The sequence below is a fragment of the Cotesia glomerata genome, linkage group LG3 (assembly GCF_020080835.1).
Source record: "Cotesia glomerata isolate CgM1 linkage group LG3, MPM_Cglom_v2.3, whole genome shotgun sequence".
Lineage (NCBI taxonomy): Eukaryota > Metazoa > Arthropoda > Insecta > Hymenoptera > Braconidae > Cotesia > Cotesia glomerata.
In genome coordinates this window covers 21,533,209-21,560,247 of record NC_058160.1, presented here as the reverse complement: position 1 = coordinate 21,560,247, position 27,039 = coordinate 21,533,209, and positions in this window count along the sequence as shown.

Here is a 27,039-nt window from a genome sequence, read left to right as displayed (position 1 = left end):
AACATCCACAGCCTAATACCCGTAGTTTATTAATAAAATGGTTTTTTTAAATTGAAAAAAAGTTCATTATGTTATTTTTTTGCAATGACAAAATAGATTCTATTTCTCATTTCTCTCACGTGTAAACGATGATGCCAAATATTTTCTTTAGAAAGTAAATGGGCGTTCTTTCATCTGTTCAGTAGTATGCTTGCGCTCTATTTTTCTTATCTTAAATGAAAATAGCGCGAAATATTTGAATCTAAAATTGAAGCCCATTTTATTGAACTGTCTATATTATTACACAGAAAAAAAAATTACTTGAATCAAGTAAATAATTTTGAAGAACTTCATTTTCTTGATTTGAGTAGAAAAATTCATAAACTAAGAAATTTTACTTGATTCAAGAATTTTTTGTCTTGATTCAAGTTAAATTTTTTTTCAGCGTAGAAATTTGAATAGCTACGCGCGCACTTTACTTTTAACCAATAATGCAATAATGAATCGTGGCTCGTTTTTTGCGAGTTTCGACTAACTTTAAGACTTTCATGTATTCTAATTTAGAGGATATGAATAAGTCAATAATGTGGATAGTTTTCTTTTTTTATTAAAAACTAAATAAGTGGTATGAGGCGTGCGTTTTTGGATTTTCCAAACTTTTTTTTTATCTCCATCTAAATTTTTGTGTCAGTGTGAGCGCTCATGGAAATAAAATAGGAGAATAAATAGGTAAGGGTAGAAGAATAAGTCGAGTTTCGTTAGCGATTTAATGCTCGATCGGCAGAGTAGAGTGCTAGTCAACTTTCTACGGCTCGTTTGAATATCCGGGGAGCACTGGAAGCCCATTACGGCCCATTTAAACCAGGTTTACTACACCAGTGAGTAGTTAACGCGTCTGGAAACTCGCTCTTACTGTTACAATACACTTTTCCTTTTATATTACTTTCAGGAGTAGTTGTACTCGTTGCTGTATTGTTCTACTGCATCATCAATACTAACTTTACAATCCTACAGAATAAAAAAATCTCTGGTATTTTTTTTAAGATTTTATTATCTTTCTTTATTGCTTGATAAATTTTTATAAGAACTAATGAACCTTTTTGTTTTTATGCTGTAAGAGTGCTTAGTTTAAAATTTAGCTTGTTAATTGTAATTCTAAACGTTACAAATCAATCTTTTATTTAGGTTGAGTAGAATTTCATGAAGTTGAGAGGATCATTAAATTATCAAAGGAAATAAATTTTATACGTTGTTTATAGAGTATAATTGTCACAAAACTCAAAAAAGCTAATTAAAGTCGTAAACAATTGAAATATTTTATTTGTTTTTATTGGTTAAAATTAAACGACAAAAAATAGGGTAACAATTTTTAATTAATACGGTTTGTGTTATAACAAACGAAAAATTTTATATAACATTTATTTTTCTTTAGTAATGATCCTTATTAAATTATCTTTTGGTATGTGTAAATTATCATAGTTTTATGAACTGACAAGGATGTTAAAATAAGAACAGAAGCAGAGAATAAATTATAATAATTTTCTCATAATTACGAAAACATTCTGATAGGAATAATACAAAACTTTAAAAGTTTTCATTGCTTAGTAAACTAAAAATTACCTTTTTTTAATAGCGCCAAGATTCAGAATTGCACTTACATTTCAAGCATATTTGAACAAGTTCAGGAGTAATCATGTGTTGGAACACTCGCAGATCGCTATTGAGCGTTACAAAGAGGAAAAAACGAACCTTTTTATTCCTCTCAAGAATTAATTGCTTGATTAAAATCAATCAAATTTTTCAGAATGATTTCGCAGCTTATGATTTTTTTTTTTCTTTAAAATCAAGCTAGTTTAGATTAGATTTATTAATTTATGCCACAGCACAACAGCCAAATGTCAAATATAAAACAAAACAATATTTACAGTGAAGTAGAGTCTTAAAACTAGATTAATCTATATAAACTAAACAACTTTATAATTCTACGTACAAAAGTACAATAAATGCTAAAGAAATTATTGCCAATACAGTTTTCATAATAGTAGTGTTAATATTAATCTTAATCTAGTTTATTCTTCTTCAGTGTCTGCAAATGTGCCTCGAGATAATTATTATTTAAAGGATATGACTATGAAATATAAAAAGTTACTAGGTGATGATGATCATTTTTGTCAAAATTTTGCACCTAAAAAAATACAAAAGAACCGTATAATATGTTTTGACCTTCAGCACACAAATTTATTTATTTCGTGGGCATGGGAAATAAATCAACTTCGCTTTGACTCGCGCAAAAGCATATAAACTTACCCATGTGATTGGATCCAAAACTTTTGAAAACGATTCAGATTTTAAAACTTCTCATGAAATATAAATTCATCTCACTCCATCATCACTTGATTTTGTCACATTGTGTCCATAAAAACTTCTAGCGACCTTTATCACTCCATCACGTAAATTCAATCTCGAGATCCCCGCGTTCTGATAAAAAATCTAAAGTTACCAAACCTTAATGTCTGTGCTTATAATTTACACTATATTCTCAATTCAAATTATTTATTAAAGTTAAAAGTTTGTTTTGCTGTAAATTAAATTTCCTGGGATGTTTTCCACTTTAATATGTAGACACTTGTGGTTACAAGCTCTCACACAAACCCATACCGTAACACATTAACACATGGATATAATAAGCATACATACAATCTACAATCTACAATCTACAATCTGCAATCGTATAAAACAAGCTAGCCGTTGTATGTCGGCTCGATGGAACTCGTTTTTCCCTTTCTCTCAATCACTCTCTTTACTATTCATCTCTTTCTCCCGTGCTCAATACCAATACAAAGTATCCTCATACATACATATGCCAGCAAAGAGAGTTAACACGCTGAGCTAAACAGAACATCAAGAGTGGTTAGGAGTTTGTATTGTAGATGTAGCGAGAGTGAGAGTGAGAGTGAGAGTAATCTCGCTACTTTCGTTTGAATTCTCGTTCAGCCGGGTGATGTCATAAATATTATCCAGCGTCGTGACCTGAAATAATACTTTACTTTGTTTCACTTTACATTACTACTACACATGATTTAGCTCTACTTACATTAGCAAAATACTTGTACTGTTTAATACAATCTACGCCTTTCCCTACAGACTACAGTGTACTTTCAAACTCCACTTATATATATTACTGGATATAATCGAGAATTGAGAACAAACGCGATCATTCGATACAACATGTATATAACACGTTATATTACATATAATAGTTATAGAGTAGGAGTGCAAATTACTGGGCAAGAACACTAACACCCAATTTGAATTATTTTTTATCCGCATAAATTAAATTATCTTTGTGTACAATGTATTACGTACGTAAGAAAATTTCTTGTCGTCAAGTAAAAAACTAAATTCAACTTTTTTGTAAGTTCAACATATTGGCTGAGAGTTTTTTTTTTTTTTTTTTTTTTTATCATTTCATTTTTAAATTCACTCACAATATTGCTACTATATGTGGGAGTACTTTTCCACTCTCGAAAATTTTGCGTCAACCACCGTACTCTTTGGGCCATAAAATCCCTTCCCCGGCATTCAAGGGGTTCATGACGTCACGGGACCCCAAGAACAACGCTAAGTGTTAGCAAAGGCTAACACCCTCAAGAGTCAAGGGGCACGAGGCAGACTTTCCTCAGCCTCTGAGATACACACATCTACGGGTTACTACACTTATCATATTTTCCTTTACTTAACGTATCGTATTATTGTATTATTGTAACCGCGGAGTACCATCTTGACATTAATACTTATACACGAACTTAATCTATTGTATCGTTTTACTGATAACTATATTCGGGATTGATAAACGGGATTGATTAATTATTGTGAAACTTTATTAACTCCATTCGAATATTGTAAAGAGTATAGTTATAACTTGAATAAATTATTAAACTAAAGAAATAGATTGCTACATATTGTTGTTATATGTGTTTTATAATATTATTACTATTGTTCGAGTCTTCTATAAATAGTATATTACTCGCCTTCGGCTAGGGGGACAACTTTACACGCGGGTTGAAATGTCCTTCTTTTCTCCCTCGATGAGTAATATACTATTAGTTTATCCTGTAGTATCTGAAATTATTTTGTTTTTATTTCAAAATAACTATTTATATCCATGAAATTGTTAATAAATAAATTAATACACAGTAAAAAATTTTTCGTCATTGTGTAAAGTGTAAAAATGTTTGTGTAGAATTTAACATTTTAGTATGTTGATTCAACACAGATTGTGTAAAAAAAGTCATCAACACAAATTTTTGTGTTAAATTTGACGAAAAATTTTTTACTGTGTAGTAGTAATGATCAAATGAGCAAACAATTGAATATTTGTATTGTTTAGTTCTAATTTATTTAATTAATTAATAGTTTTCTTTTTACCCCTAATTCCTAATCGCACTCATAAGAAGAGCTTTATATTATTTATTAGTAAGGTAAAAGACCCAATACCGGAACGACGAAGGGTACATGACTGGTTTTTATTACTTAGAAAATATTCAAATGGTTCATTAGTAATAATAATTCATCCAATCATATAGAATAAACATGTAGTTACAAGAAAATAATTAAATTTATCAATTTTGTCGAATTTAATATTAAAAAAAACATGTTTTTTGAAAAAGTCTAAAAGACCCAGTATCGGAACACCTTAAATGCCTAGTCCCAATACCGGAATATGGTTGACCCAATACTGGAACGATAAATAAAACTAATTTTTTTAATCTAAAGAGTCCGCTTTTCGTAAGCTGGATTAATTAAATAATTAATTAACAAATCATAATACTTTATGTGAATTTTTCTGAATTTATAAAACTAATTTATAAAATGTTATCTTCGACTTAACTTTCGGCATCTTACTACTACCTATAAAAAATTAAGCAGTTAATTCAGAACTCAAATGACATGTATGCATAGTGAAACTAACAATAATTATTTAATATTAAAAAATCAAATAAATTTTTACTAAAAATTAAAAAAAAAAAAAAAAATAAACGATTCGAGGTTATACTTGACGACACTTATGTAAAAAAGAAAATTTCAAAACAGAAATTTGCTTTTGTTCTTCAAGTTAAAATTTACGAATATGTGAAACAATTTTTATAATAAAATTACTTTCTGTATTAAATGTTATTTCACAAAAACTTTTGTTGTTGTGCTTGATGTAAACAATCAACATAGTATATATCGTAAATGTCAATAATTAATATCAATATGGCTGACTGTTTCGATACTGGGTATTAGCTCATTTCGGGTGTACCAATAAACGAACTGTAAATTTTAAATAACAATAGGGTCTATTTTGTATTATCAATTAATTGCATCGAATTCTGAGTATTTGTATTAATACATAAAAAAAAAATTTGAGTGAAAAGTATTTCCATTAGGTTTCTATGAACTTAAGATCATCGAGTGATTTCTCAGCAAAACCATTAAGAGACCTTGATAAGTCAGAAATCTAAGACTATTGACATCATTAACATTTTTTTTCAATATTTCCAATATAATTTAAAGTTTCATTCATATTTTATTATGTAAAAAAAAGATTGAGGTTTCTAATAAAGAAAAGTTTGTTTAATTTGATTGAGTACGAGATAAAATATAAAATAATAATTGTCAAATCGTTCCGGTGTTGGGTCTCGTTCCGGTATTGGGTCTTTTACCTTACCAGTAGTACAGTTTGCTGTTAGCAAAAATCTTTTACATTTTTCTCTTAAATCTAATAAATTTTTAAAAGACAACATTTTAATTATTTTAAATATGTAAGTATATATATATATATATACTCATAAAATTCATTTTTTTATAAATAACTAAACATTTAAAAGTCTCTTTTAGTTCATACGTCTTCTTTGGTTGTCTCTTCTTTGGTTATATTATCTGTATCTTTTAGATATTATTCCCCTATATCTTTTCGTCGTTCTATCTCCTTGAAGTAAATACAAATTTCTTTGATTGGAGGACCTCTCAATAGCTGTCTTATGCATGCATCAAGGTCTGCTTGATACTTTTCTTCTGTGAGCTTTTGGAGCGCAGTTCCTACTTTGGCGGAGCACAGTTTTCTAGCCTCCGCGCAGATAAACTAGTGAGTAATTGTCTCAGGTTCAATTGTACAAATCCTGCAGTTAGTGTAACGGTAGCTCTTTTTGTGTGCTTTTCCGTAATATCCGCACCTTAGTCGAGTCCATATTTCTTTCATCCAGCCGTCAAGAGATGGATCTCCCAATAAGGTTCCGTACCTGTGCTTGTTTTAACAAATTTATATATTTGACTGAAAGAGGACTCCATAATTTTCTTGTTGTTGTTGTTGGTCTGCAGGTTGTTGAAGTGTTGTAAGCCTGCATTAAGACGTTCTTCAATTTGGCTTGAGTCTGCTTTATTCCAGATTAAAGTAGGAACATCCTCACACTTCATCTCCTTCAGCGCTTTCATCCACACTGAGAAAACCGTTTGTTTGGCTCAAATGCGCAGATTTATTTGAAATAAATTAAAAATATATATTTAATGTTAACAAATGTATAGTTTGTTAATTTGTTTGTTAATTTATGAAAATTAAGTTAGCCATCATCTAAAAATTTTTAGAATTTTTTTTATTGAAAAAATTGTTACAAAAGAAATTTTTTTAAAAAACTTCATTTGTAAAAAACTTGAAAAATTATAAGTGCAATTTTAAAAAAATATTTTCTAGATCTAATTTAATAAATCAAAAAAAAAAAATTAAAAATTAAAAACGTCGACTAACTTTATAGTATTATTGTTAATTTCAGTATAATTAATAATTCCAAAAGAATTGCCCATTTAACCCCAAACTTTCGATATGTCTACTTTTACTACTTTCCTAACCTAAAACCAAAAATCATTGCTTTGAGTATACTCAAACATACCATTTATTTATAGTTAATAAATCTGATTTGGTTGAAATATATCATTGTTAGCACCAAAGAAATATTTGTTAACTATAAACAAATCTGGATTTCATTCAAATATACTGTAACTTTGTCTCAAATAAATCAATTTATTTGTATCAAATAAATATTTCTTGTGATATTTAAATAAGAGATTTATTTATAGTTAACGAGCCTCATTTCATTTAAATGAACTGTTTTTTCAGTGCAGTCTTTGCTCCATTTTGAAGGATTACCATTTAAAATGCTCCTGCATTCTTCTCTGAGACATTTTTTTGGCCACCTATTCTCTTCCATGTTTAGAATATCCGCTAGATAGCTACTTGCTCTTTTTCTTGTCACATACAAGTAGCTAGGTACATCCGCTTCTGTCCTCCACAAATATTCCGGCGTATTTCTGGATACTCCAAGGGCCATCTTGTGGGCTTTAGCATATAGTCTTTCAAAGATACAATTCGGAGCCCATCCCCATATTTCCACTCTGTACAACGCACCTGCGTTTGCTAGTATGGTATAGAGATACAAGCGATCTCGTAGCGTTGACCGTCCTGATCTTTTAATTAGTCCCCACGTTGCGTTCAGTGCTCGTCCAGTTTTTCCTGCCAATCATCTGGTGTGTTTTTTGAAACCTCCTCCACAGGTAAACTAGTATCCAAGATACTTGAACTCTTGTACTTCATCTAGCTCGTCTCCATCATACATCCATTTTATGGTTTCATTATCACGTCGTCCTTTTTTTACAATCATGACTACAGTCTTCTTTTTGTTCACCACAAGATCATTTTTTGAAGTATACTTTTCCAGAGCCTGCAACATTTTCTGAAGACCCTTCGCTGTGTCAGAGACTAGTGCTATGTCATCAGCGTACTTAATGACATAAAATCTTTTGGAGCCCATTGTTGTACCGCCAATAATCTTCTCGCTCCAGATTTCATCAACATTGTCAGTGTATATGTTATACATAATTGCACTCAAGGCGCATCCTTGTCGTACTCCGCTCGTGGATTCGAACTTTTCGGTTATTTTTTCTCCGACTTGTACCTGATTGCACGTACTGCCATATATTCTCTTTATCATGTTATACATCCTTCCTTCTATTCCGAGATTATGGATTTTTTTGAGTAATTTTTCTCTGTTTGTCCTGTCGAAGGCGTTTTTATAATCCATGAAACATAGATATAATTTACCTCCTGGTTGTTTAAGCCGATTGTTAATAAGTGCGTTGAGGACGAAGACGTGATCTCTGGTTTCTCTCTTCTGCCTATATCCTGCCTGACTTTCTCTTATACATCTTTTTTCTTCAAGCCAGAGATTAATTCTTTTTGCTATAAGGTTGGTTAAGATTTTGTATCCAGCATCTAAGAGGGAGATTCCTCTATAGTTAGCTGGGTTATCTGGGTCTCCAGCTTTGAAAATGGGGACGATGATGGCAGTACTCCAACCATCTGGTAGTCCTCCAGATGTCCAAATTTTGTTAATTACATTGAGAAGTTCAGGTTGTCTCTCTCTAAGTATATTTTTGAAAAATTCAGCAGGTATTCCATCTTCTCCTGCAGCTTTACCGTTTCTCAGAGTCTTTAGGGTATTTTGTAGCTCCTGCATTGTGAAGTTCTCATCCAGAAAGTTGTCTTTCACTTCGTTGTTATAGTTGTCGTTTGCGGTTATGCCTGTATGAATAGTAGCAGAGTTACAGTTTAGCAGGGAAAAGAAATGTTCGATCCATTGTCTTTCGCTGATTTCCTCACTTGGAGCGTTGAAATTCTTCCCTCTATAAGAGTTTATGATTCTCCACCAGTCAGACATATCTCTGCATTTATTGAGTTGTTCCCACTTTATCTCTTTCCACGACTTTTCTGCCGAGTCCCTCATGGCACGGAGGATTTTTCGACTTTGTATTAGGAGTGCCTTGTTTTCTGTATTTCTGTCCCGCAAGTATTGTTTCAGATTTTTCCATACACTCTTCTTTGCCAGACGACATTCATGATTGTACCAGGGATCAGTGTGTTTACTTCTTTTATTCTTTGTCCTCTTGATCATGTTACAACTTTTTGCCATATCTGTTATCGTGATTTTTAATTGGGACCATGAGACAGGGTCAGCGTTTAGATCATGTTCCATCCATCTTTCAGCGAGTGACTCTGTATATTCTTCAGCTTTTTCTGTTTTCCACCTGAGAGTTTGTTTTCTCTTTATGTAGTCTGTTGGTTCTTTTGGGGTTGTATGTGTCACTCCTAAAGGTTGCACGCCATCACTATCTATTATCACCTTGACAGGAAGATGGTCCGACTCAGGTCTGGTTCCAACCGTGATTCTTTTGACTGCTTGTAAGCTCTGTAGGCCTATACAGAGTACAAGATCCAATACAGATGCACATGTTTCACTACTACCTCCCACAAAAGTAACTTTTCCTTGCTCATCTCCTTTGATTCTTCCGTTGGCGATGCTTATCCCTAGTTCTTCGCATAGATTGATCAGTATGCAGCCTTCTGCATTGATATTTTTGTCTTGAGAGTTCCTGTTGTTTTGAAGTTCTCCTTCCCAGTCACAATAGGCGTAGCCTGTGCTCTCTCCTATCCTTGCATTACAGTCACCTATCACAGTAACTATCAACCCTTCGCTAGTGCTTTCATCTATTTCGTTGGTGAGTGCTGTGGTTACTTTTCTCATGCCTACATTGTTATATATAGTTATGATGCAGATATTCTTCGTTTTTAAGTTTAGACCAAATTCCCGTTCTTGTACCTGCCATTTCTTATTTATATCTTGTTTGATGCCCACAAGTTGTCCACCTGCTGCTCTTCCCCTGGAATTTTTGCTTTTTATAGCAGGCTTTGACCACCAATGGAATTTTTTACTGAGTCTTTTAATTACTTTGTCTTCCTGCTCTCTTGTAACCCAGGTTTCCTGCAGAATGATTATATTTGACTCTTCTATTTCACTCCATGCGTCCTTAACGTTTTTGATCCCTGCTGAGTTCCAGAGAAAGATTTTTAAGTCGCTAGCCTTATTGGGACCCGATCCGAAAGGGCATGATCATCAGATTGCCCTTCAAATCGTCCCATTTCCACCATACATTCTGTGCCCATAGCTTCATGTACCTTGTGTGCGCTTCTTTTCCCTGCTCTCGTTCATTTTCAGCTTCACTCTCGATCCATTGCTGCGTAGCTGCTTCTCGTGGAGTGTAATCGTCATTTACCCATACATCTGAACCTTCAAGCTTGGCTTTCTGGGCCATGATAACCTTCTTGATATTGATTGAGCCTAGAGTAATGATAATCTTATTATTTATTCCTTTTAACGTCTTGATTTCTGGTTTAATGTTAAAGTGTTTTTCCAGAAGTGTTTCGACACAGGTTATTTCTTTCCAACTGTCATCCAGCTTACCGCTTATTACAATATTATTTCTTCTAAACTGCCTTACCTTTCGTTCACTTTCTAGCTCATCTGCTCTTAGCAGATTTGGATTGCTTGCTGTTTCAGGAGTTTTTCTATGATCTTGGCTGCCGTTCACACGAGGTATGAAAATATTCTTGGGCAATCTGTGGTCACATTACTTTTGGAGTTTTTGAGTGAGTTCCTGCTTTGTATGCGGTGAGCTTTGGATTCTTAAGGTGCTCTATACTCTCCAGGAACCTCTCGGCATCAGGATTGAGATGTTTAAGTTGAGTGTATACTCGCTCTGCTGACTTTCGGTTACTTTTCTGTTGCTGTACCTGATTAGCTTTGATTTCAGCTAGACTATCTTGGACCTCCTTTCTGAACTCACCGATTATGTTAGTTATCCATAGCTTCAATTTTTTATTTTCTTCTTTTAATTAACTGGCAACATCAAGTGATTTGAAGCAACTGGCACATGTGCTTAGCATGTCTGTATTATTTGTCTTTATTATAGTGTTTTCCAGACTTCTGCTGCTGCTGATGTCGGAGCCATCATGTGACAGATTGTGTAGGTCTTTATTTTTGGGTGTGCTCATTCTTTCAAACTCCGGTTTGAAGCTTTCTTCGATATCATTATCTTGGTCACTACTTTAATTATTATTGAGTGTGTCCTCTTGGTGGCTGTCTGTGAGGATGCTTTTCGTTTGTTTTATTGTTAGGAGCAAATTTCCACTTCGAAGATTCCTTCTGTCTAAGCTTGTAGAGCATTTGATCATAAAAGGGGTTAGAGGCCTTGTGTTTTTATCGTGCAAGAGTTTTTCAGCATTAGTTTTTCGTCCTCTTGTTTTGTGTGTTGACTTTGGAGTAGAGCTGTCACTTTTTATGTTTTTGTTTATCCGCGCCATCTTTAGGTCAAATTCCTGACTGTGTTGACTCGCGCCTGCGCTATCGTGATCTTCCATAGTCATTCCCGTTTTTTTGTATTTCAGTAAAAACTAACCTGTTTTCCTGCAGTTGCGTATTTCGCTTGATTACGCTTGTATCTCTTGATCCCTTCCTTGGATTTTTTAATTGTATTTTTCCTTACAACTTGATGTTTGTAATAGTATCAACTTTTAGATTTTTAGGCGTGATTAATTTACTAAAAAAACTTAAAATTCACTGTCTTATCACTAAACGTGTGTCTTGGGCGTGAGTGTTCAGCGTCATCAAGAAGGGCTTTATATATTTAACTTGTTTCTTAACTTGTTTATTACACTCCACTTTTCTCTGAATCTAATAAATCGAATTAATTGAGCGACCATTCTACGTTCAAGTCATTCAAAATTCTACGTTGGTAATCAAAGAGTTCACAATTTTAATTTTAATCTTATATTTTTAACAATTTAATAAATTTTAAAGATGATTAGTGAAAAGTCTAGCGAAGATAAAAAATAATTTTGTATTGTTTTTTTCAATTCAATGTTGGTACTATGAAATATAAAATCCACAGATGGTGCATTGATTATCGGGCGGAATTTAAATTATAATAGTCAAAATTATTTAATAATCTTGACGAAAAAAACCACTTTTTAACTTCCCGCTAAGAAAATTGAAAATTGTTCAAAAATTGGGAAGTTATTGGTTTTGCCCCGTTTTTCAAAAATCGAGTTTTCATCAGATATCGACGTTTTGAGGTCCTAGGAAGCTTCCCTGACTATTCCCGCGAGGGTGTCACTATGTCTGTATGTGTGTGTGTGTGTGTGTGTGTGTGTGTGTTTTTTTTTTTTTTTCCCTTAGGGGGGGGAATCCTTTTTACGGATTCTAGGCGTAGCTGTTTGGCCTGGATATGTGGCGACTCGACGCAGCGTCATACTAAAACTCGACGCTAACGCCCCTACCCACTAAACCCTAAACCCCTTTCCTCTTTCCTCTAATCCCTCATGGAAACCGCCGTTAGGCATTACTTCGTGGGGGGAGGATATAGCGACTGCTCTTCCTTCTGGTAATTAGGTATTATTTTACCTTTCTTCTAGTTGTTGTCATTTGCTCTTTTTCTTTCGATGGAACGCAAGTCTATAAGGACTTCTGTTGCAAACGTGTTTGCGGCGTTCCAGGCAGCCTCTGATGACAGCATTGCTTCTACTATTGTCTCTGGTTGGATTTTCTTCTTCAGGATCATCTCCAGCTCATCGCGCTGTAGGTAAAATCGTGGGCACTCAAAGAAAATGTGCTCCGCGTCTTCATTGATTCCTGGGCAGGACGGCCAAGCAGGTGAATCATCATGCTTGAAGCGGTGAAGATACGTCCGAAAACATCCATGTCCTGACAACATCTGCGTCAGATAGTAATTGACCTCGCCATGACTCCGGTTTATCCAAATGTCGATTTTCGGTATGAGACGGTGTGTCCATCTTCCTGTTGTCGCGGCGTCCCACTGCGATTGCCATCGTGCGATGCTGTTCTGCCGTTCTTCAGCTCTGAGTTCCTCGGCACTTAGTTTGGTTGACCTCTTTCGTTGGTAAAGGTTCCGTCTTTCCTCAGCTAGAACTCTAAGCGGCAGAGTTCCGGAAATGACACACACTGCTACTTCTGATATCGTGCGGAATGCACTGGCTAGTCTTACAGCGCTCAGTCGATATACTGGTCCAGCTTTTCTCCATGATTCTTGCAACTTCAGCGCGTCTGCCCAAATGGATATTCCATATGTGAGCACCGATGTGACAACTGATGATAGTAGTAGTCTCCTGCTCTGCTTTGGCCCTCCGACGTTCGGCATCAGTCGTGCGAGACTAGCCCTCACTACTGACGCTTTGGCACTGACGTGTTCCACTTGCTGTTTAAAGTTGAGACGGGCATCAAGTATCACTCCCAAATATCGGATGTAAGGTTGTGATGTGATTTCTTGTTCGCCGACTTTCAGCTTGATGGTCTCTAACACTTTTCTGCTGGATATAAGCACTGCCTCAGTTTTGTGTGTAGCCAGATGCAGGTTTACCGTATTCATCCACCGATGGACTTGCTCGAAGGTGATGTCGAACATGTTGTTAATTTTGTCAAGGTGTTTAGCGACGATTACTACGGCTACGTCGTCTGCATATGCTACGAGTTTTACACTTCTTGGCAATTTCAATCTCAATAGGCCATCGTACATGATATTCCACAGCAGTGGACCAAGTACAGAGCCCTGGGGTACACCTCCTGTAATATCGTACTTTTTTAGACCATTCTTCGTGTCGTATTTAAGAACTCTATCGGTGAAATAGCTGGCCACTATTCTACACAGGTATTCTGGAACGTTTTTCTCTCGAAGAGCTTGCATGATGCAGTTCCAGTTGGCGGAATTGAAGGCGTTTTTAATGTCTAATGCCGCCACTAGGCAATACTTCTTTGTGCCACCCTTCCATCTGGTTCCTGCGATCGCTTCTTTAGCCGTGCTAACAACCAGATTGATCGCGTCCAGGGTTGATCGTCCTTTCCGAAATCCATACTGGTTGTCTGCCAGGAGTGGGTCGACTACTGCATCTATTCGTTGATGAATTATGCGCTCAAGTATCTTACCCGCCGTATCTAGCATGCAAAGTGGTCGGTAAGATGACGGTTCTTCTGGTGGTTTCTTCCCTTTAGGTAACAGTACCAATCGTTGCTGTTTCCACTTACGAGGAAAAGTCCCTCCTTGAGGCATGCATTATAAGCGTCTAGAATAATGTTGGAGCTGCCTTTATGATGGTTTTCAAGGCTAAATTAGGGATTCCGTCCAATCCCGGCGCTTTATTATTCCCTACACGGTTACAAGCCTCCAGCAGTTCTTCTTCAGTGACAGGTGGGATGTCGTCCAATTTGCCTGGCGCCAACTGGTAATCGTAGTTGCGTTGCTGTGGAAACAGTGCAGTGACGATTTTCTGAAGAAGTTGAGGACACGTAGGTGATGGCATTTGTTGTTTTTTCAGGTGGGTCATAACCACCTTATAAGGCCTACCCCACACGTCTTTATCCACCTCGTATATAAGCTCTTTCCAGCATCTTCTTTTGCTCTCTTTGATGGCTTTATTCAGTTCACGACGCGCCTTTTTGTACTCTGCGATCAGCTCCACTGAGTTGGGCCGTTGATAGCCGCGCTGAGAGATTCTTCTTTTCTTATGACACCCTTTACGGAGGACGCTGATGTGGTCGTTCCACCAATGCACCGAAGGTCTCGAATTTATGCCACGTTTACGAGGCATACTGGCATCACAAGCATGTGTTACTCTCCTCATCAGGTCCTTAGTCTGTTCTTCTGCACATCCAGTGTTGATCGGATCACCATCGAGGGCTATTAGTAATGCTTCTGGGTCAAAAGATTTTACCTTCCAACCAACGATGTTAGACTGCTTGACTGGTCTCTTGGGGTTCTGGTCGCTTGATATTTCCCAGAATATCGCATGATGGTCGCTGGCAGTGTAGATGCCCAACACTTTCCAGTTGCAGTCGCCTCTGGCAAGGCTATTACTGACAAAAGTGAGGTCTACAATTGAGCTTGCGTCACCTTTGGTGTAGGTCGGCGTATCACCACTGTTGAGCAAAACCACATCTAGTGTAGTAAAGGCCTCCAGTAGTGCTTTCCCTCGTGCGTTTGTATGTTTGCTGCCCCAGTCAACTGCCCAGGAGTTGAAGTCTCCGGCTATCGCTACTGGATGGTATTGCTTCACATCTTCGGTTAGTCGATCCAGGAAATCAGTGAAGTCAACAATGGAGAGGCTAGGTGGTGCGTAGCAGCTATAGAAGCGGATGCCTTCTACTGATACTGCTACAAAGCCGGCATTGCTGTTGTCGACTGCATTTTGGAAAGAAAGCTTGCCACATGACCAGATGACAGCTTTGGATGTGCTGTCAGATTCCCAGGGTTGGGTACTCAGGTGTTTATATGGCTCTGCTATCAGTACCAAGTCCAGCTCTAATTCTCGCACAGATTGCATGAGCAGGTCATGCGCTGCTTCACAATGGTTGAGGTTGAGCTGCAATATCCTCATGCTTGTTTGTTCGTCAACTTCTGGAGCGCCTCCTGATATACCGGCCATCTGTAGGTGCCGGCATGGTGAGCCACGTCCTTTGCTCCTTGCTGGTCAGCACATATTGCACACTTGGCAGAATTTTTACAGTCCGCGATACGATGCCCTTCTTGTCCACATCTGATGCAGAGTTTAGATCGGTCTACTTGGCTTTTACATTGGGGCCCAACATGTCCAAAATTCGGCAGTTAACCCACCCGACATGGATCTTGCCGGTTCCTTCCACTAATTTTCGCGCGATGGTCATAGGTAAAGTGACTGCAGCCGTCTGCGTACCTCTGAAAGCCTTACGGATTTGTATTCCTTCCAGAGGTATCTCATGATCTTTTCCAACTTCCTCTTTCAGGGCGGCCTGGATCTCTTCCTTCGTCGTTTCTTCGTCGATGTCTCGAATCTCAATGGTCTCCTGTGGACCTTTACAGACTACCTTAGCATCATCTTGAAGAATTCCTGTGATGGTCCTCTGCAAGGCTTGGCCTTTGTCAGCACTTTTCCTTGACAACGTGATCAGCATAGCTCCGGTCATTGTCCTGCGGATCTTCTCGACGGTATTTCGAACCTGGTCTGCTGGGACATCACGCTTTATGCGGCGCAATATCTCGGAATACTTCTCTTTTTCGGCAGGGCGGATTATCAGCGCGTCAGGTCTGATCCATTTGCGCGATATTTTCCGCTTAGGTTCCGGTCGTGGCTCCTTCGGCAATTGCTTTGGGAGGTGATCCTGCTCCGGCCTTCTCTTCTTCGATTCTACTTTTTGCCACGCGTCGACCTCCTTATTTTTGGCACTCCGTGCCGCCACTTCTTTCGGAGGACTTGGTTTTGTGTCCTTTTTCTTCATTACTTGGTTGACCGTTGGGTCAGGGGAGTTACGGTCTTTCCTCTTCCCAGACCTGACACCAGTGTCGCTTCTGTCTTCTGTTACAGATTCACCATCGCCTTCGGCACCGGTGTCCATCTCTTCGACGGTGTCTGCAGCAGGTTGTCTGCTCTTCTTCGGTGTGACATTGGGAGTTTGCCGTTGTTGTGCCTGCCATCCGTCATCAAGTGTTCTGAACCTTTGAAGGGCGTTGACTACGCCGGTTGTCTTCGTCTTGATCTCTTTGTGGATGTTGACTTTAGACTTAACAAACTCATGCAGCTCTCTAGTAAGCTTATCAAGGTGTTCCAGTGCTTGTGCCCTCTTCATCTCAGCGCTTGCTACGATAGCTGCTTGCTGGGCGTGAGCCCCGTTTTGATTCTTGTTTGTTTCCATATTTTTACTCATACTTTTTTGATTTACCAGCGCATCGTACGGAGTGGAGCGGGTTGCCATAACTAGGAACGGGTGTACCCTCGGAGATAGTACTCCTACCCCAGTTCCCTGAGGCCTAGCCGACACTTAGCCAGTCCCGGAATACACGGACGGACTAGACTCGCTCGGAGCGGTGAAGATTCCGATCTCTAGCACTCACTGCGTACTTCCTGATCAAGGCCCGAAGTGGCTGGCTCCTGATCCACTGCTGCAACTTTCACCTCGGCAGAGCAAGCTCACATCAGCCGTGGCCTGCATCGTCGGAAACTACGATACAGGTTCCGGACACTCCCAGTGAGTTACAGCAGGAACCAATCGTCTTGCTAGGTCAGTTAGTGTGACCAACCCATTAAAAGGGAGTTTTGTCCACGGGAGCTTATTTTGTTTGGTTATTTTGCTTGGCTCCTACCCGCTGTACCTCATCAACTAAGAGATTAAGTGTCATCCAAGGACAGCGAGCGTTCTCCCATCCGCTCGGGGAGACGCGCCCGGTAGCAGTATCTCTTCTGCCCCGAGTGTGTGTGTGTGTGTGTGTGTGTGTGTGTGTGTGTGTGTGTGTGTAAACTACTCGTTACTTTTGAACGGCTCGACCGATTTTATCGCGGTTGGTGTCATTCGGAAGGGCTTCGCCAAACTTAGATTTCTTGTAAGTTGAAACCGATTCGGACCAGTAGATTTCGAGAAATTACAAAAAAGTGAAAAAAAAGTGACAAAAAAAGTTGTTTTTTTTTTTCATTTTTTTTAAATATCTCCGAATTGGCTGAACCGATCAACTTCAAAAACTAATCAGTTCTTAACCTTGAAATCCCACATCGATCGCCACATAGAGCGTCAGAATCGGTTGATGCGTTCGTGAGATATCGTTGTCGAAAAAAATCGAAAAAAGTGTTTTTTTGTAATAACTCCGAAATTTTCCATCAGTATGTAAACCTCTCATAACTTTTGAACGGTTGAACCGATTTCATCGCGGTTGGTGCCATTCGAAAAGGCTTCACCAAACTTAGAATTCCTGAAAATTTGAACCGATTCGGACCGATAGATTTTGAGAAATTTGGAGAAATCTAAAAAAAAATAGGAAAAAAAATTTTTTCAGAAGTGGTTTTCTTGGAATAACTTTTAAACGGCTCTACCGATCAATTCCAAAAACTAATCAGCTCTCAACCTTGAAAAACCACGTCGATCGCCGCCAATCCGGTCAAAGTCGGTTGATTCGTTCGAGAGATATCGTGAACGAAAGAAAACCAAAAAAAGTGTTTTTTCGGAGTTACTCCGAAATTTCTAGTTTGACCAATTAAAACTTAGAAATTCTTTATGAGGCTTAAAAAACTGCGTAGAATGCCGCCAACCGCGTAAAAATCGGTTCATTCATTCAAAAGTTATTGCGGTTTGAAAATTCAAAAAATAATGTTCTATGAAACTTCTATCAGACTTTTGAGCTCAAAAGCTCAAAAGCATAGAAAAGGTATCGTTTTGAGCTCGGAGAACTCAAAACAACACACAAATTGTATTTTTGAGCTCCAAGAGCTCAAAAAAAACGGCCATGTATTAACGGAATCAGCGGGAAGTTACAGGGATGGCCTTTAAGGTCAACCGTTTTCCTAATTTTTTTTTTTTTTAATTATTTATTTACTTGAACGTAAACTCATTTAAAATTTATTGATTCCTTTATTATTAATATTCACGAAGAAAAAGTATTTTTATTTAAATTTTACAATTTTTTTTCGGGTCTTCTAAAACTTTGAAATTATTAAAAATTTTTTAAATTGTTAATTACACTCAATTCATCTTTTTTTTTTTTTTTTTCTTTTTATCAAGATTAGGTTGCATTAAAATAACATAAATAGTAAGCAAAAAAATTTCACAAAAAACATTGCGTTAATTTTGTACCGTGTGTGTATAATATGCATAGATATATGTAAATTAATGTTATTAGAGAATATATGATGTGCAAACGTAGTATACCCGAGTCTAATAGACTGCTCAATGTGGTCTACTGTTAAATGAACTCTTTGGTGCTTCATGCTGATATAATATACATAGACATGTACATAATCGTGTGTACCACCGATGAGACACCTTGATTATGGACGAATAAATTAATACATAGTAATAGAGAACTTTACCATTATAAGTAAAGGCACCAACTAGTTAGTTTGCTATACATATATTTATACACGGTGATACAAGTTTAAATAAGATATAAGATACAATATAACTGTACATATCTACTACAGAGAAAGTGTGTTGGTTATATTTATTATTGCGTTGCGTCACTCATCATTTCCTGCTTGTCAATATCACTGGAGGCGATTTTCTATACATTTATCCTTACAACTTGCACACATAGCACATAACACGTTAGATAGATACAAATAGATACAGATATATTTACATGTCTGGTATGGAGAGCTCTTGTCATGTGAGACTATAACTAATCTTTCGTAAACTTAAGATATTAATCTTAATAAGACTCATCGATTTAATCGTTTTATCGACACATTTTATTATTCCTTTTCTCGCTATTTACTACTATCACCATCATGATAATCACTTTTATCGGATTATTATATTTGACAGCATCTTCATTATAATCATCAGAAATCAATTATGTGTCTCGGAAAAGTACACTGTTAGAAGGATTTTTTAGTATTTAAGATTTTTAAGAAGATTTTTTTGTATTTAAGAAATCATTTCTTAAACATCATTTCTTAGTATTTAAAAAATTTTTCTTAGTATTTAAGAAATGATTTCTTAAATACAAAGAAATCTTTTTAATTGCAAAAAAATCCTTCTATCAGTGTAAGTCGAAATGTGTACTAAAAAAAAAAAAAAATTATCTTTGCTCAAGAACATTCTTAGGAGGTGACGAATATCTTGATTCAAGTGAATTGTTTTATTGATATTGAAAATTTCAGTTCAAAAGTTTTAAAAATTGTTTAAATTAAAATTATATTTCACTTGATAATTATGGCTGGCAATAGCTTGTTGGCTCGGTACTCGTTTCCCGTGAAAGAATATTCTGATCAGGCTTGATATGAGCTGATAAGGCCATATAAAAATTGTTGATATGTTCATATCTGGCCTGATATGATCTGATATGCCCATATTTAATTTTTGATATGGCCTGATATGAAAATTGGCCATATCAGGCCTGATCAAGCCTTATCAATTTGATATGTTTATATCAGACTTGATATAGCTTGATATGCTCATATCTAATTTTACATTATTTTTTAATAGGTCCTGATATGCCCTGATATAAAGTTATATATACTTTGAAAAACTTGAAAAAAAAATCCCTGATCAGGGTTGATATAACTTGATATGGATTCATATAGTCTGATATACTTATCAGCACATAAGTAGTCTTATGTACTCATATAAAGGCATACCCAGTAAAAAAAACTATATTTCATTATATATGATTTATATCTAATTATATAGAAGCATATGTAATTTATTTATAATTATATAGATGTATATATAATATATAATTCATATAAAATTATATATGAATCATATAGAATTCTATATCATTTTTTTTACTCCAGTGGGTATTTTGTGATTACCATAAAACATTCTCTTTTTATATCTAAGAGTCTGTTACTCCAATAATTAACAATCTTTTAATATATAGTATTTTTCGGATGAAATAATGGGAACTTAAAAAAAAATTTAATTTCACAAAAATTACTAGTTTTGTCAAGTTCAAAAATTATTAGCCAGGCCCTCCAGCAATACATAGTTCCATATACTAAACAAATAATTCCATTAAAATTTAAGCTTTCAATTCTGATTTTTGTATCGATTTTTGTATTGATGTTTGTATCGATTCAGACTCACTGGAATTTTAATGGGCAATTGACTGAATAATTGAATAATGTTGCAATAATTTGATTTAGCCTTAAACTTTTTTATGCTCTTAAGTTATGAAAAATTTATAACGAGGGTTGATAAATGTTATTTTGAGTCGAATTAATAAAAAATAGCCAAGTATTTATAAAGTAATAAAACAAATTCAAGAAGAATAAATCAATAAGGAATGAAATCGAAGTGCGTGCGCTCAGAATTATTACTTTTTTATTTGAGACCCAACGATCTTAAGATGTTTTAGTTTCCGAACTTTTAAAACTTAATTAACTAGAAATCAAGAATTCTTTCTTTTCAAGAGCATCGCTAATGGACAATTATTTTTTTTTTGTTTTTTCTAGTTAATGGTTAATATATTTTGATAAGCATCAAATCGATTTCCAATTATAACAAAAATCGGAAAAAATATAATTTTCATAAGAATTTTACTTTAATATGTTAATGCATAATTTTTTAACAAAGGTATGGAGCAGTTCTATATAGAACTTCTCTATTTTTTAAAATTTCTCGAGAAAAATTTTATTCTAAATATCGACAACAATAAATGATTTAAATTAAAAAATCCTTTATCTCCAAATATTTTACAACACTATCTTGAACTAATAAATTTTTTTTTATTTAAATAAATTTTACTTGATTCAAAAATTTTTCGTCTTGAGTCATGGCAATGAAACTATTCAGAATTATTCTCTTGGTTCAAGAATTTTTCCCTTGAATTAAGTTAATTTTTCTTTTTCAGTGCATCAAATATTGAAGGCGTAGAATTCTTTTTCTCCAAGAAAATGAGTTTTAAGATGAGAAATTCTTGAATCAAGGTAATTGATCTTCTTCAAAATAATTTTCTTGCATCATTAATATTTTTCTTTCATCGCTGTCAACTTTTTTCTTCATATTTTTAAATGAAAATTCGACAGAATACTTTTAAAATGTCACTTTGCGAAATTCTTTATTAATAAACAAAATTATAATAACCATATTCTTGAAAAAAAATTCATAAAAATTTGCTGTTCTTTGACCGAGTTAACTTTACCCCCCCTCCCCCCCTGTCCCTTGATTTATTTTGTTCTTCGAGTGTAACACATGAAGCATTTTAAATGGTAAATAAACTAAAATGAGTGAAAAGAAGGATCCCCTCAATAAAAAGTTACATAGATAAATTGAGAAAAAATTCAAACGCTGACTCAAACCCACGTCGTTCGATTACCCGTCAAAGCTCTCTGTCCAGTTAAGCTCTCCTCCTGTCACGATCACGAATTTCCTTTCACTTATTCATATCCATTGAGCTATACCACCATTATAGGTAAACTTTTTCTGAATTTAAATGTTAAGCTTAAAAAAGTATGAATAGAAAATTTTTGGAAATTGTTTTTTTAAGGATTTTAATTTTGTATTAAGTCGACGCAGAGTACAACTTTTAAAACGATAACCTAGAACTTCTTCTATTATGAAAACCAAAAAAACTTCTTTTAAATTTTAATTGAAACAAAGTATATGAGCTTTTTTTAAACTTGATATCCGCATTATTTCCTGAGTTTCAATTTTACTCAGTCTGACTTTCCATGAATTTTCGATTCAAAGTTATATAAATACATAAAAAAGCAACCCTATTGGTTTTCTAAGTATTACAAATGATAATATTGAAACGTGATTTGAGTCGCGACTTACTTTTTTAGCTTTACAAACTGGTATTACGATCAATTGGATCCCGTTGAAAAATTACCAATGACGGTCTGAAAAAGAGGGCGTGTCAAACTTGACGCTGTTTATACAACCAAACTCTCTCTCTCTGTGTTATATATTAGTACGAGTATTTGCCGATATTAAATCTACATTTATATATACAGGTATACAGGTAGGTTGTGCCACTATCACATACATACAAACATATTTATATCCGTGTAACCATATATAGGCGGTATATAAATGAATAGCAGTTAATATAATCCCTTATCATGAATTCGTGATGAGAGAAGAGTGATCTATCAATCCGTTAAGTATATGGGTGTGTTGATTTTTAAAACACGCTTAAAATTAAGACACTTGCTACTCTGTAACACTTGTTTAATATAAATCATTGGCACTTTAGTATTAATTTTTATAATTCACCCGATTAATCACTTAGATAATTATTTAATCCATTACCTTTCTGTATCTCAAGTCTCCAGTTTATTCAGCACAGCACGCAGAGAAAATTACACAAATGGATAACCATATTTCAGAAGAGTGATTTGTGGTGTATTTTATAAAAACATCATTTATAAAATGATCATGATTCCACTATAATTAGCAAAGCGGTTCAAGTTGTGTATTATTTTCAAAAATATCATTTATAAAATGATCATTATTTCAATATAATTAACAAAGTGGTTCAAGTTGTGCATTTTTTTCAACTTCTCGAAGTCGGACAATCTTTCTAATTTCAATCGTCTTTCTTACATCGAGTGCCTAAAGGTAAAAGGGCTTATAACAATTTATGCGCCCTTTTACCTCTGCAAAGGTAAAAGGGCGTATACTTTTTTTTTATTGCCAATCGAATAGTAGACACACTACGCTTAAAATTGAAAAAAAAAAATTATAAAGGTAAAAGGGCGTATGACTTTAATTATACGCCCTTTTACTTTTAAGAAATCGAAATTTTGGTGATCTAAAGGTGAAAGGGTGTATAGTTTTTTTTTCGGCCAGTTTACAAAAGAACATATTTGTAGTTTAAAAATTTGAAAAAAAACTTTCTGTGGTAGTAGCGGCGTAAAATCTCAACTATACAATTTTTTAAAGTTAAAAAAGGAAATATATTCAAAAAACAATAAAGTACGCGTGATTTAATTATTGACGTAGTTTTTACTTTAAATTAATCACTTAATTTTTACGTAATTTGTTTTTGATTGATTTATTTTCTGTTAGTTTATATCAAACTTTGTATATGAGGCTGTTATTTTAGTATAACTTGTCTTGTGAAACTATTATTCAACATTTGGAATCAAAATTACAATTTTTTTTATGCCCCCTTTTACCTTTAAGTAGTACTTTTCTTAAAGCTGAAAGGGCGTATGTCTTGAGATATACGCCCTTTCAGCTTTAGAATACCAAATTTTTTTTTCATAGATTTTTACGTTTCAGACAATTTCAAACCGAATGGCAAAAAAAAATTTTTTTATACGCTCTTTCAGCACAAATTCCTATTAACCCTTAGCTATAAGCCCTTTTACCTTTAAGCACGCGATGTAATTACTGAAATTAAATTAGCAACGTAAGAATTTTTTTTCTATTCACAACAAAAGATTTAACTAAAAAAAACCGTCAGTCTCTAAGTTCTATAATTATTTTTTATTACATCGTATTTATAATAGTAGATCTAATCTTAAAATAGTATCTCCCTGCATAAATCGCCATGATGCGGATCCCTGAATAAAAAAAAGTATTGAGACAAAGAAAAAAGTATTGAAAAGTATTGGATTGACTAGAAAACCAATACTTTTCAATACTTTTTTCTTTGTCTCAATACTTTTTTTTATCAGGGATATTAAGTATAAATAATAACCATTACTTAAAGTTAAACATTAATACTTGAAGTGACCCTCAACCTTCCGTGTCCAACATTTTCACACTGAATTACAAGTACAATGGCGGGGACCGTAACTTTTTAAGAATGTGCCATATATCAAGTTACACTATAAAAGCTTCAAACCGTTTAGTTCTTGCTCACGACACGCTCGCTCTGCTTTTAATATTATCGTGGAGTAGCTGATACTTCTTGCACGAAAAGTGACACACATAACAAGCCATGTGAGTTTCGACGGTCATTTCTATAGGGAAAATTTCTATTTGTAAAGTTTGTTAATTGTTCCTATATTAGTATTTAAACGATCACAATGTTGGACAATAATAGTACTGGTATAGCACAATGGAACAGTCTCCATTATATTGAGTAAAGCTGCAGTTAGGAAAGCCACAAAATCGAGTAAGATATAGGATCACATTAAGTTGTAACCTCAACCACAAGGTTGTAATACCAGCTATTGCAATTACAATTACAATTGGTTATATTTTCTATGTACTTCAGTAGCAATATAATTTATGTGGTGCATCAGTAATTGACAATTTCAACAATAATTTTTTAGTTTAGAATACAGCCTCGATTTATAACATATGATAAATAATGATTCAATTATAAATATTTTCAAAAATTTTACTAATTTGTGTATGTTATAATTTACATTAAAGTTATAATTTGTCTTATAAAATTATTTTAAATTTTAATTTCGAGGTAAAGGGAAATAGATTATGAAAATTTTCAACCAATGAAATTATTTTGGAGAGTTTGGTGATCTTGAGTCAGGCAGAAAAGTTCTCGAACAAGAAAAATTTCTCACTTCAAAAACTATTTTGTTTGATTTAAAATTAATAAATAATATTGATAATAATTAGGGCCGAGAATTTAGTTTTTTTAAAAGAGAGAGACAGAAGATAGGCGTAGCCAAGCGTTCTGATTGGTCGTAATAAATAAATTGTTTTTTGTTTATCGCTATTAAGTGAAGACAGCAGCTTGAATAAAAAATAAAATTTAGATTGCTAATCCAACATGAAAATATAAAAAATATGTCAAAAAAAAACAGGTTAGTTTGCAGATGTGAAGGTGCTTGTAAACAAATACAAGTCTGTGCTGCTCAGATAAATAAAGAAGAGAATTTGAAACACCGTGTTGTAACTAAAATGTTTAATGAAATGAATAAAAGTGAACAGTGACAAGCTGGCGATTTTGCTGGAGATCGCGTAAAGGAATTGCTCCCGGTCTCACTGGTAATTTTGCTGGAGATCGCACTGACGGTCTTTTAAAGGTCTCACTGGAGGTCACGCTAGAAATCTTGCTGACGGTCTCGCTGGAGATCACGCTGATAGTTTTTCTATAGGTCTTTGCTGTCGGTATCACTGGAGGTCGTTTTGCTGGGAGTTGTGCTAATGGTATGGCTGCCAGTCTCGCTAGTAATTTTGCTAGCGATCACAGTGACGGTTTCGCTCGAGATTACGCTGACGGTCTTTCTGGAGGTCTCGCTGGAGATCACGCTGATGGTCTCGCTGGAGGTCGTTTCGCTATAGAAGTTGTACTAATGGTATTGCTGCCAGTCTCGCTGGTAATTTTGCTAGCGATCACGGTGATGGTATCGCTGGAGATTACGCTGACAGTCATTCTGAGAGTCCCGCTGGAGATCACGCTGACGATCTTTCTGGAGGTCTCGCTGGTGATTACGCTGACGGTTTTTCTGGGAGTCTCGCTAGAGATCACGCTGACGATATCGCTGGAGATCATGCTGACGATCATTCTGGAGGTCTCGCTGGAGATCACGTTGACGGTCTCTCTAGAGGTTTCGCTGGAGATCACGCTGACGATCTTTCTGGAGGTCTCGCTGTTAATCACGCTGATGGTCTTTCTGGAAGTCTCGCTGGCCATCACGCTGACGATCTTTTTGGAAGTCTTGCTGGAAATCACGCTGACGATCTTTTTGGAGATCTCGCTGGTGATTACGCTGACGGTTTTTCTGGGAGTCTTGCTGGAGATCACGCTGACGATCTCGCTGGAGATCACGCTGACGATCTTTCTGGAGGTCTCACTGGTGATCACGCTGACGATCTTTCTGGAGATCACGCTGACGATCTTTTTGGAGATCTCGCTGGAGATCACGCTGACGATCTTTCTGGAGGTCTCGCTAGTGATTACGCTGACGGTTTTTCTGGGAGTCTCGCTGGAGATCACGCTGACGATCTTTCTGGAGGTCTCGCTGGTGATTACGCTGACGGTTTTTCTGGGAGTCTCGCTGGAGATCACGCTGACTCAGCGTGATCTCCAGCGAGACCTTCAGAAATACAGTCAGCGTGATCACCAGCGAGACCTCCAGAAAGATCGTCAGCATGATCTCCAGCGAGATCGTCAGCGTGATCTCCAGCAAGACTCCCAGAAAAACCGTCAGCGTAATCACCAGCGAGATCTCCAGATAGAGATCACGCTGACGATATCGCTGGAGATCATGCTGACGATCATTCTGGAGGTCTCGCTGGAGATCACGCTGACGGTCTCTCTAGAGGTTTCGCTGGAGATCACGCTGACGATCTTTCTGGAGGTCTCGCTGTTAATCACGCTGATGGTCTTTCTGGAAGTCTCGCTGGCCATCACGCTGACGATCTTTTTGGAAGTCTTGCTGGAAATCACGCTGACGATCTTTTTGGAGATCTCGCTGGTGATTACGCTGACGGTTTTTCTGGGAGTCTTGCTGGAGATCACGCTGACGATCTCGCTGGAGATCATGCTGACGATCTTTCTGGAGGTCTCGCTGGTGATCACGCTGACTGTATTTCTGAAGGTCTCGCTGGAGATCACGCTGAGTCAGCGTGATCTCCAGCGAGACTCCCAGAAAAACCGTCAGCGTAATCACCAGCGAGACCTCCAGAAAGATCGTCAGCGTGATCTCCAGCGAGACTCCCAGAAAAACCGTCAGCGTAATCACTAGCGAGACCTCCAGAAAGATCGTCAGCGTGATCTCCAGCGAGATCT